This window comes from Vipera berus (genome assembly GCF_964194415.1).
Source record: "Vipera berus genome assembly, chromosome: 6".
In the NCBI taxonomy this organism is placed as follows: domain Eukaryota; kingdom Metazoa; phylum Chordata; class Lepidosauria; order Squamata; family Viperidae; genus Vipera; species Vipera berus.
In genome coordinates, this window is record NC_138208.1 from 15,330,761 (window position 1) to 15,342,770 (window position 12,010).

The window sequence follows — 12,010 nt, forward strand, 5'->3', positions numbered from 1 at the left end:
ACCCAGGCCTGTTGGGGCAAATGATATTATCAAGGTGCACCACAAAGTTTGTTTCTTAATTGAACAGGAACGTGCTTTCTTGTTTATTATCCATTTTTTATTCCTTAAACCCTATTTCTATACTCTTACTCATAGCTATCTTAATGCATCCAGTATCTGTCCTATAGCGTAGACAGTTTGGAAGGAAGAGAGGTAAAACAGTTCCTCATGAATTCTCAGAATGATGATGTAAATAATAATAATAATAATAATAATAATAATAATAATAATAATAATAATAATAATAATAATAATAATAATAATAATAATAATAATAATAATAATTAGTAGTTGGAAGGGACCTTGGAGGTCATCTAGTCCAACCCCCTGCTAAGGCAGGAAACCCTATACCATTTCAGACAAATGGCTGTCCAGTCTCTTCTTAAAAACTTCCAGTGTTGGAGCATTCACCACTTCTGGAGGCATGTTGTTCCACTGGTTAGTTGTTCTAACTGTCAGGTAGTTTCTCCTTAGTTCTAGGTTGCTTCTCTCCTTGACTAGCTTCCATCCCTTGCTTCTTGTCCTGCTTTCAGGTGCTTTGGAGAATAGCTTGACTCCCTCTTCTTTGTGGCAGCCCCTGAGATATTGGAACACTGCTATCATGTCACCCCTCACCCTTCTCTTCATTAAACTACACATACCCAATTCCAGCAACCGTTCCCTATATGTTTTAGCTTCCAGTCCCCCAATCATCTTTGTTGCTCTTCTCTGTACTCTTTCTAGAGTCTCGACATCTTTTTTGAATCATTGGTGACCAAAACTGGATGCAGTATTCCAGGTGTGGCCTTACCAAAGCATTGTAAAGTGGTATTAGTATTTCACGTGATCTTGATTCTATCCCTCTGTTAATGCAGCCTAGCACTGTGTTGGCTTTTTTGGCAGCTGCAGCACACTGCTGGCTCATATTTAAGTGATTGTCCACTAGGACTCCGAGATCTCTCTCACAGTTACTACTATCGAGCAAGGTACCACCTATACTATACCTGTGCATTTGATTTTTCCTGCCTTAGAACCTTAATTTTTCACAATTGAATTTCATTTTGTTAGATAGTGCCGTGTTCGAGTCTGTCCAGATCCTCCTGTATCTTAAGCGTATCTTCTGGAGTATTGGCTATTCCTGCCAGCTTGGTGTCATCTGCAAATTTGATGAGTTCCTCATCTATCCCCTCATCCAAATAGTCCACTTCAGTTTGGCAAGATTTCTCTCTATAGATGAGGAACAATAAAGGAAGTTGCTAAGAACCTTCCTTGGTTTTTGGAGACTGATATCATTCTCAGAATTTTCAGTCTTATCTCGTTTCAAATGAGAGTCCTTTTCATGGGGCAAATATTCATATGACTTTCCTTGTCTTGGGGGTACTAGATCTGGGAAACAGCTGGATGGCAGCAGAGAGATACCAAAACTTTCTCTTAGCTAAGATTTAATTTTCATAATCCAGATTTGGTAGCCTTACCGATCTTCCCTTTCTTGCATACAGAAAGTATTTTATTTAGAAACACAATTGAAAATGAAACTGTTTCTTATGAATGAATGTAAATATTAATTATACATAAAAACATAGTGGAGGCCTAAAATCTTTCACACTGTTAGCTTATCTGAACAAAAGCTAACTCTTCTGCTATTTTTTTTACATTTACTGATGCTTTCACTGAGAATCTAGTGTAATACCTTAACCACTACACAAAACTGCCATTCCTTCTATTTTTGATACTGCGTTCAATACTTCATCAGAAAGGAAGTGTGTAGATAAAATGATAGGGCCCAGCTTTTTGGTACACTACAACAGAACATCAAATGAATGTTGGGTAATGAGACATTTGCTTTCTACCAAGTGAAGTGTTCTGTACCAGCCTGCTACCGGCCCTGCAGAAAAGGCAGGGACAACCCCTTTACAAACAGCAAGAGGCTGGAATTATGCCTGCCAAATTTATAGTTACAAAAACAAACAAGACACGAACCAAGAAACAGGAGCTTTAAGAAACACGAACTATCCAAGCGGTTGCCTTCAGCAAACCAGCCCTCCCCACACATTCCCCTTATATCAGACATGTCAAACACAAGGCCCGGGGGCCGGATCCGGCCCGCGAAGTGGTTTCATGTGGCCCGCGAAGCCATCCTGGAAATAGTGAGGGAACGGCCCCCACTGCCTTGGCCCTGGCCCAGAGACCCTCCTTCTGCCAGAGACCCCCAGATCTGTCCCACTCCTGCGCAGGCCCCCATAGGCACCCTTGATGCGAACGACGTAAAGCTGGCCACGCCCACCCAGTAGGCCATATGCACTCTAGCCATGCCCACCCAGTAGGCCATGCCCACCCAGACCACACCCACCCGGCCCCCTGAGGGCAACCGCAATGCTGATGTGGCCCTCAATGAAATTGAGTTTGACACCCCTGCCTTATATAGAGTTCAGGGCGTGGCTTCTCTCTGCCTCCTTCCGAGAAGCCCCATTGCCTTCCTCTGTTTACTCCTAATTGACTGCCTCCTGCATCAGGTGTCCTTGAACAGGGCCAGCTGTGGGTCATCTTCATCCACGCTGTCAGTCTCACACAGCTGGGTCTCCGTGGTGACCAAGTGGGAGGGGCCTGGCTGAGGGCTCTCATCAGCAAGATCTTCAACACCCCCCTCCTCCTCCTCTGAGTCGTCCGACCCAACTGCCGAACCCACAGGCTGACCCTGAATCACAACATGAAGTGATTATTGATAACTTGTTTGGGAATTAGACTAATTTCTGAAAACTAAATCCAGTATAGCACTACTGACAAAGACTACATTTACCTACAGAATATGTAACATCAGTGAAGGTATTTCTGTACCAATTGCTTCAAAAAAAATCTGGGAGGCTAGTGCAGGCCTGAGATTCTCCTTCTGCATTTCCCCATAGATACAAACATGCAGGACAAGATAGTCCTTCACTGTCACCCTGTAGGGATCTTTTTTAATGTTCTGTTTTTATATCACACTCAGCATATTAGGTTTCAATGCTAATGGAATTCATTCCCAGAATCAGATTACTGCAGCATTGAAACTGAGCCTGAGGAAGAGCTTTAACTCATTTAATTATCTCTTTTTTAGACATGTAGAAGATACATTTGGTTGGGATGGGAGAGAGTATGAGATTTTGCAGCCTGAGTTACCTATTTAGGTTTAGTTGTCATGAATCTCAATGTTCAGATGCCAACTTTCTGTTCTGGAGTGACTGCAAATTCTTCAACTATAGGAGAACAACACCCATATGAGTTGATTTCTATAAGACTTATTTTGGATCTGCAGAAAAGGACAGCTCAAAGTAAGAGAATGAAATAAAGTACATAAATGCTTAAGTGTTTAGTATTTGTTAAAAAGCCCTAAGTTGTACTTTTTGTTCTAGTGAATCACACATTATTATTATTATTATTTCTTAAATAGCAGTTGTTTATTGACATATTTGAGATCCTTATAGATAAAACTGGTTCTGAACTAGGTCAAGCCATACTTTGCAAATCAGAAACCTTGCACAGTAACTCAATTTCCCTATGAGATCAAAGGGAAAATAGGAAAGAGAATATGAGTCTGCTTGAACTCTCTGGCCAAGAACCTACCAGAATTATCAAGTGGAAAAGAAACTCAAAAGCAAGAGTATTATTCTAAACTTGGTCTCAGAACAAGATACATTTTTCTACTACACCAAGGAGAACTACATCTGAGTTACAATCAGCACATGTATTTTTCTAACGTTGGTGTATTCAGCTGATTTGATCCACACTCAGGTCTCTCTTCAGAAATAGAAAGGTTCTGGCTTTTAAACATTAAGATGTGCATAGATTCTTTACATCTCTATGTATAAAGTTTTTTCCCCCCCTATGCAATAGGTAAAGCTCTGTCTGTTATTCCAAAGAGTGCAAGATCACTGAACATTGAATCAGAGGGCTGAAAGGGTCAAGAACACAGAAAACAATGTGATAGAATGGTTAAAAATGAAGTATAACAGAATAACAGAGTTGGAAGGGATCTTGGAGGTCATCTAGTCCAACCCCATGCTCAGGAAGGAAACCCTATACCATTTCAGACAAATGGCTGTCCAGTCTCTTCTTAAAAATTTGCAGTGTTGGAGCATGCACAACTTCTGGAGGCAAGCTGTTCCACTGGTTAATTGTTCTAACAGTCAGGAAGTTTCTCCTTAGTTCTAGGTTGCTTCTCTCCTTGATTAGTTTCCATAGTCCAAGGTAGTCCAAGGCCAGTCTGAAGATCAGAATAATATAGATGATATTAAAAATCCAGAAGAGGAAGAGGAGGATAACCAACATTTAGGAATCTCTTTTTAAGTAAATGGAGTCAGAAATACAAGGAGAACTGTAAGCGTACATCACCTGCAGCAACTGACTGCCTTCTGTTCCCAATTTATATGTCCTACTGTAGCTTATTTGCATGGCTGAGCTGTTCATTTAAAGGGAAGCCTAGTGTAACCAAGAACAGTGTTACTCTTTGGCACAGCTTCTTTGAGGTCATCTGTGCATGTTTGTGCCTGGCAAGATTTTGAAGTACCTTTATTCAGTCTTAAGGGAGAGTCAATCCCATCAATATTTTGCAGACACATTTAATGATATAACCCGCCAGATGCTCTGTACAGATTTACTTTTAAATTCCATGTGCGAAATGGTATATTAAGAACTGCTGAGTAACCCTTTGTTCTCAAGAAGTTCTTTTCTTTTTTTTCCCCTAACACATTTTTTTGTGCTGTTGATTCAATTTTTGACTCCTGGTGACAGCCTGGATTAATCCCTGCAGTGTTCATGGCAAGATTTGAGAGATGGTCTTCCTAGGGCTGAGAGAAAGTGACTGGTCCAAAGTCATACAACTGGTTTTGTGCCCATGGAGGGCCCAGAACTCACAGTATCCCAATATCTAGCCTGATGACTTAAGCACTACAGCAAATTGGCTCTTTTTACTGTGCTGTACATGGACGCAGTGGCTCAGTGGGTTAGGATGCTGAGCTTGTCGATCAGAAGGTTGGCAGTTTGGCGGGTCGAATCCTGAGTGCCGCATAACAGAGTGAGCGCCTGTTACTCGTCCCAGCTTCTGCCAACCTAGCAGTTCAAAAGCACATAAAAATGCAAGTAGAAAAATAGGGACCACTACGGTGGGAAGGTAACAGTGTTCCGTGCGCCTTTGGCATCTAGTCATGCCAGCCACATGATCACGGATACGTCCTCAGACAAGCGCTGGCTCTTTGGCTTTGAAACGGAGATGAGCACTGGCCCCTACAGTTGGAAACAATTAGCACGCACGTGCAGGGGAACCTTTACCTTTTTACATGGCTCTGCCATATGACACTACCATTCTCACCAACTTGTAGGTTGAGAAGGGACTTCAAGGTCAACTCTTTGTACTGTAGAAGAGAAAAAGAAGCTGGTAACACCAGTTTTATGTCTGAATTCCTGGTCAACAAGAGATGCAGAAAGCAAATGCAGACTCAGCCACAATGAGCTAAGATGCCTATACCCTAATGCTCAGAGTCTGGGGAACAAAGAGGGGGAACTCAAAGTACATGAAGACAGGCAGAATACAGTTGCTATTACCGAAACTTGGTGAGATGGAACACATGATTGGAACATACTGATAGGAGGATATAAATTGTTCAAAAGAAACAGACAAAACAACAATATGGGAAGAAGAGGTGAATATTAGAGGTAAAAGAAATGACATTGTTGTAGGTGTGTATAACCAAGCAGAGGAAATAGATGGACTTTTTGCAAATCAGTTAACTGAGGTATGCAGGAAACATACCACTGTAGTAATGGAGGACTTTAACTACCAGGACATCAACTGGGAAACAAACTCTGCAGAGAGTGGGAGATTAAACAGTTTCCTGAGGTGCCTAGCTGAAAACTTTGTCTTCTGAAGGGTGGGGGCCAGAACTAGAGGGCCAGCTCTACTGGTCTTAATTCTAATTAATAGGCATGAAAGGTTTGAAGGAGTGGGAGTTGTAGGAACAATGAATGACCATGTCATACTAGAATTCACCATAATGCAGGCAAAGGTGACTGAACAAAGTCAAACTAATATTTAAACTAACAAGCAGTTTGAACATGACAAACTGTGGCTATGAATTGACAAAAAAAGGATTGAAAATTTCCCATTTGATCTACATGGATGATTTAAAATTATTTGGAAAAACAAACGCTGAATTGAACTCACTGCTGAAAAACACTGAGGAGTTAACAGAGACACTGAGATGCAATTTGGCATTGACAAATGTGCAACAATTGCTGTTAAGGCAGGAAAAATGGTTGAAGATGACAGATTCAAACTCGATAATAAAGAATTGATAAAAACATGTAACACCAGAAGAAAGGTACAAGAACTTAGGAGTTTAGGAAGCTTCTGACCTGACTTGACCTGACTGAGTTGCCAAAATCATAGCTGGGAAGTTTTGCCAGAAATTTGAGTTCGAATGCAGTAAAAATGCAGTAAAAATCAGGGTGGCAGAGATCTCTTACAGGTAAAACAAACTGTGGAAGAGGAAAAATATAGCTTAAATGACATAAAAAAAGCAAAAGAGCCTCTGCTGAAGGAAGTGAACAAGGGAAACCTCTTGAAAACAACAAGATTAAAAGCAGAATATTGAAAGGAAACAATTGAGCAAGAAGCCTATGCACAGTTAATACCTGAAGGACACTGAAGGAAATGTCCTTCAAGCTAACATGGAATAGGTTGAGATCAGGAGTTCTGAAGAAAGAAACTGAAGGCTTCATTTTGGCTGCCCAACAACAAGCCTTGCAGACCAATTCCATGAAAGCAAAAAGTTAACAGGTTGGCAACAACAGCAAATGTTGCTTATGCAACAGGAAAGATAAAACTGGATGACCTTATCAGTGGCTGCAGCAAAATCTCACAGGCTGATTATCTATGATGTCATGACTGAGTTGCCAAAATTGTACATTGGAAGCGTTGCCAGAAGTTTGGATTTGAATGCAGCAAAAATTATTGGGAGCACCAAATTGACAAAGTTCTTGAAAATGAGCAAGTCAAGATCCTGTGGGAATTTAAGATCCAAACAGAGAGACATCTGACTCACAACATGCCTGACATCACTATTGCGGAAAAAAAAAATCTGGTTTGTTGATATTGCAATACCAGGTGACACATTAATTGAAGAGAAACAGCTAGAAAAAATAACAAAATATCATGATTTGCAAATTGAAGTTGAGTGACTATGGAGGAAGAAATCAATAATTGTACCAATAGTAGTAGGAGCCTTTGGAGCAATACCCAAAGGGCAGCCTGGATACTCAGAACTCAGACACTACTTTAATTGCTCTTAGGTCCTTGGTTAGGCGTTGAACTGTTAAGTTTTTACCAGTCCCAGACTGTGAATCAAATTGAAGATTAACAACAACAACTGTTTTGTAGTCTGCAGTATTTTCTTTGTAGGTGTGTTCAATGAATGAGTAGAGGAGGATTATATACCTAACAAACATTATGGGTTGATTTTACTGTGATTGAATAAAAAGATCTATGGATAATCCTTAGAAATCAATTCCTGAATCTTCTTTGGACAATTGGAACACCCTTGTCTGTGTCTGGTCAAACTGATCTTTTTTTTTTGCTGGATACTTTCCATTGTTAATCTACAGCAGTCATATTCAAGCTGCTACCTCAACATATGTTGGGACTTCCCTTCCTAAATTCCAGCAAAAATTGGCTGCTGGATTTGGATTCCCATTTAGGAAAGCTGGTCTACCATCTTCATACCATTTAAGCAATTTCTGTTCATTTTGCTTGGGGGCAATAAAGAACTTTTATGAATCTCAATTTAAATACCCAATAGTTAAACCTATTTGATTTCCCAGAAACATAATGTTTACTTGCAGATCTTTCCCCCCTCTTTTTCCTTCCGCAACATATGTTTTCTTCTGTAATATCTTTCCCATAGTGATTTACTGAGATACCTGAACACCCATGAGGTATGAAAATCTACTTACTCTCCTGTTCCTCCTCATTCTGATGGGAAACAAAATCTCTCTTTCTTTTTAACAGATACAATCACGAAGATCAGGATACAATAATCAAAGATCAGAACTGATGATTTCTTTCTTTCAACAACAGGTAATTTTACTTGAAGGGAGTTGAAATACAGTTCAATGAACATTGGTCAAACCCAATGGCCTTCTCCTGTACTTCCTGCTTTTGTTCCCTTATCTTCCCTTTACAAAATGAAATATACAGTATATCTGCCTATAACATCTGGAGGGCCATATCTCTTTGTTAAATGCACCTTGACATCGAATAGAATAGAATAGAATAGAATAGAATAGAATAGAATAGAATAGAATAGAATAGAATAGAATAGAATAGAATAGAATAGAATAGAATAGAATAGATGTTGGAAATAATAGAATAGAATAATATAGAATAGAATATATGTTGGAAAGGGATAGAACAGAACAGAACAGAATAGAATAGAATAGAATAGATGTTGGAAAGAATAGAATAGAATAATATAGAATAGAATATATGTTGGAAAGGAATAGAACAGAACAGAACAGAATAGAATAGAATAGAATAGATGTTGGAAAGAATAGAATAGAATAGAATAGAATAGAATAGAATAGAATAGAATAGAATAGAATAGAATAGAATAGAATAGAATAGAATAGAATAGAATAGAATAGAATAGAATAGAATAGAATAGAATAGAATAGATGCTGGAAATAATAGAATAGAATAATATAGAATAGAATATATGTTGGAAAGGAATAGAATAGAACAGAACAGAACAGAACAGAATAGAATAGAATAGAATAGAATAGAATAGAATAGAATAGAATAGAATAGAATAGATGTTGGAAAGAATAGAATAGAATAATATAGAATAGAATAGAATATACGTTGGAAAGAATAGAATAGAATAGAATAGAATAGAATAGAATAGAATAGAATAGAATAGAATAGAATAGAATAGAATAGAATAGAATAGAATAGAATAGAATAGAATAGAATATTTCATTGGTGTTATGGAATTTGTTGTGCAGAGGTCTCCTTGTGCTACCAAAGAGTTGCACAGACAAGGAAGGGCACTGAGAGCAGTAAAAGTCACACACAGAAATACACTGAGTTCTAAAAGCAAAAAGTATTTTACTTTGAGGTGGTGTAAAAACAAAAATGCACAGTCAAAAATAAACAGTCCAAGTAGCAATCCAAAATACAAAGTCTTCTTACCGGTCCAGAGGTCAATACACAGTTCAGGTTTACAACAGTAGTAAACCAACAGCAGAGCAAAAAACAGTAACAGTAGAGATCAGTGAATTCAGAGAGAGAGAGAGAAGCTACGTTCCTAGCTTCCTCTTATGGCCATGAGAACACTTACACACCCATTGGCCAATTAACAACTTAAAGACATAGCATTATGGTTAATATATTTTCAACCCAACATTGTAGGCTAACACCATATGCCTAACATTCTCCCCTTTGGGTAGAATAATATATAACTCTTACAATCTTATGCACATTCTTTCACAATTAGCATTGTGTTTCACAGCACTTTGTACCTTCGTAAAATGGTTTGCAATATTTACATCAGATGGACAATACTCTAACTGTATTAATTTATCTTTGATACATTGTCTGACATTCAAATAACGAAGATCAGTATGTTTAGATCTTGTTCTTACTGCAGCATTATTAGCCATCTTTATTGCAGCTTGATTGTCCTCATACACAATAAATGGATCATTTATATTTAAACCCATATCTAACAATAATTGTTTGTACACTAGCAGTTCTGTACATAACACTGATAGACATGAAAATTCAGCCTCCATTGTAGGCAAGCTTATGTGTTTTTGCCTAATGGACTTCCATCCAATCAAAGAATCACCCAACATTACAGCCAACCCTGAGGTAGATTTACGAGTGTTTGAATCAGAGGCAAAACTCGCATTTGCATATGCAGTAAGGATTAACTCACGATTTGGCTCTAGATATAACGAGTAGTGAATAGTCTGCTTCAAATACCTTAATACTCGTTTAGCTGATTGCCAGTGTCTAACAGTTGGATTATTGTTGTACCTAGCTAATTGATTTACACAGTAAGAAATATCAGGTCTAGACCAATTACTCAGATACATAAGACTTCCTATCAAAGATTGGTACATAGTCTTATCAAATACAGGACTCTCAACATTAGTGTCCTTAAAATCCATAGCCATCGGAGTTTTTGCTGGTTTACACATTTCCATATTGTATCTCTTTAATAACTGAGATATTTTACTGGCTTGTGACATCTTAAAACCCCTATTTGTTTTCACAATATCTAACCCCAAATAGTGGCTAATTTCTCCAAGATTTCTAATTGTGAATTTATTTTGCAATCTTGAAATGATAGTTTGTGCTTCTAACTCAGTTTTTGTTATTATTGCAATATCATCTGTGAATAATAAGAGAAAAGATAATGCTCCGTTGTGTTCTCTTCTAAACAAACAAGGATCAGCATTACTGGCTACAAAACCTAATGCACTTAACTCATTAACTATACATTTATTCCACTCATAGCCTGATTGTTTCAATCCATAGAGGCTTTTCTTTAACTCCCAACAATCATGGTCTCTATCACTGGTCAATCCTGGTGGTATTCTTAAATAAATAGTATGTTGCAATGGAGCATGTAGATATGCAGTTTCAACATCTACATGATTAACCATATATTGATTTTTAGCCGCCCATACTAAAGCTGCTCTTAAAGTAGTTGCCCTTAGACTGGGTGCAAACACTTCGTCATAATCCTCAGTAGTTTGGGCAAAACCTTGTGCAACCAAACGTGCCTTATGGGTTACAGTCCCGTCTACACCTTTCTTTATCTTATATATCCATTTACAACCTATAGCTTGCTCACCAGGTGGCAGTTTTGCTTTCTGATAAACCTTGAGATTCTGCAAAGACTTCAACTCCCTGTTCATTGCAGCTTTCCATGATGCCTGTTCTTTTTCAGGATACATCCTGATCTCATCATAGTTAGATGGCTCTACACTAACTTGACATACTATACTAGCTTCATAGCGATCAGGTGGATGTCTGATACGCATTGAACGCCAAGGAATTACAGGGCTTTGAATTTCAGACTCCTTTCCTTCCTCTGATTCCTCTATTATCTCCCCTATCTCCTCTTCATCTTTTATATTTACAGGAGATGCATTATCATTACTAGTTACGTTATCAGAGGAGTCCTCAAACACTAGAGGATCAGTATTAACAGTTACTTGCTCTAACCTATCCCAACCAACGTGCTCAAGGAACTTTGCACTAGCACTGTTATATACATTAGTTGTGCCTCGTTCCCAGAAACGATAGGATCTGTGGTTAGCTTCGTAACCTACGAAGTATAATTGCCTAGCCCTATGTTGGCCTTTACTCCTGAGTTGTGCAGGAATGTGGACCCAAGCTGGGGTGCCAAACGTGTGCAGGTAATCAAGGTTTGGTCTTCTACCATGCCATATTGTATATGGTATTTTACCAGTAGAAGTATTAACAACTAAATTCAGAACATGGTTTGCACATTTTGCTGCCTCCCCCCACAGTCTATCTGTTAAGCCAGAATCTCTTAACATGGTTCTAATCATGGCTTGTAACGTTTGCCCACGTCTCTCAACAAAAGCATTATGTTGAGGTCTATAAGGGGCTGAACGTTTATGCTCAATGCCAGCTGATTGTAGCATATCAACAAAACACTTATTTGTAAATTCAGTACCATTATCAGTAATTATGCACTGAACCTTTCTCTTTGTTTTTCTCTCCACGAACTTCAGCCAGTTTGCAAATTGTTGGAAAGTGTCTGCCTTTGACTTAAGCAGATAACAAAAACCATATCTAGAGTAGTGGTCCAATATACTTAACATATAGCATGACCCTCCTAAACTTGGTTTCATGGGTCCAATTAAATCAGCAAACACAACTTCCAAAGGTACAGTTGTTTTGAAGCTGTTTATCCTGTTTGCC

At 38.6% G+C, this 12,010-nt stretch overlaps 1 protein-coding gene across 1 annotated transcript in view; it reads left to right on the forward strand.

Moving 5' to 3' along the window:
• Window positions 1–12,010, forward strand: part of GRAMD4 (GRAM domain containing 4) — a 204,639-nt gene that overhangs the window by 187,431 nt on the left and 5,198 nt on the right. Inside the window, exon 20 of the mRNA XM_081330928.1 lies at window positions 8,057–8,125. The gene's annotated coding sequence lies outside the window, so the exon portion shown is untranslated. The remainder of the gene's footprint in view (window positions 1–8,056; window positions 8,126–12,010) is intronic.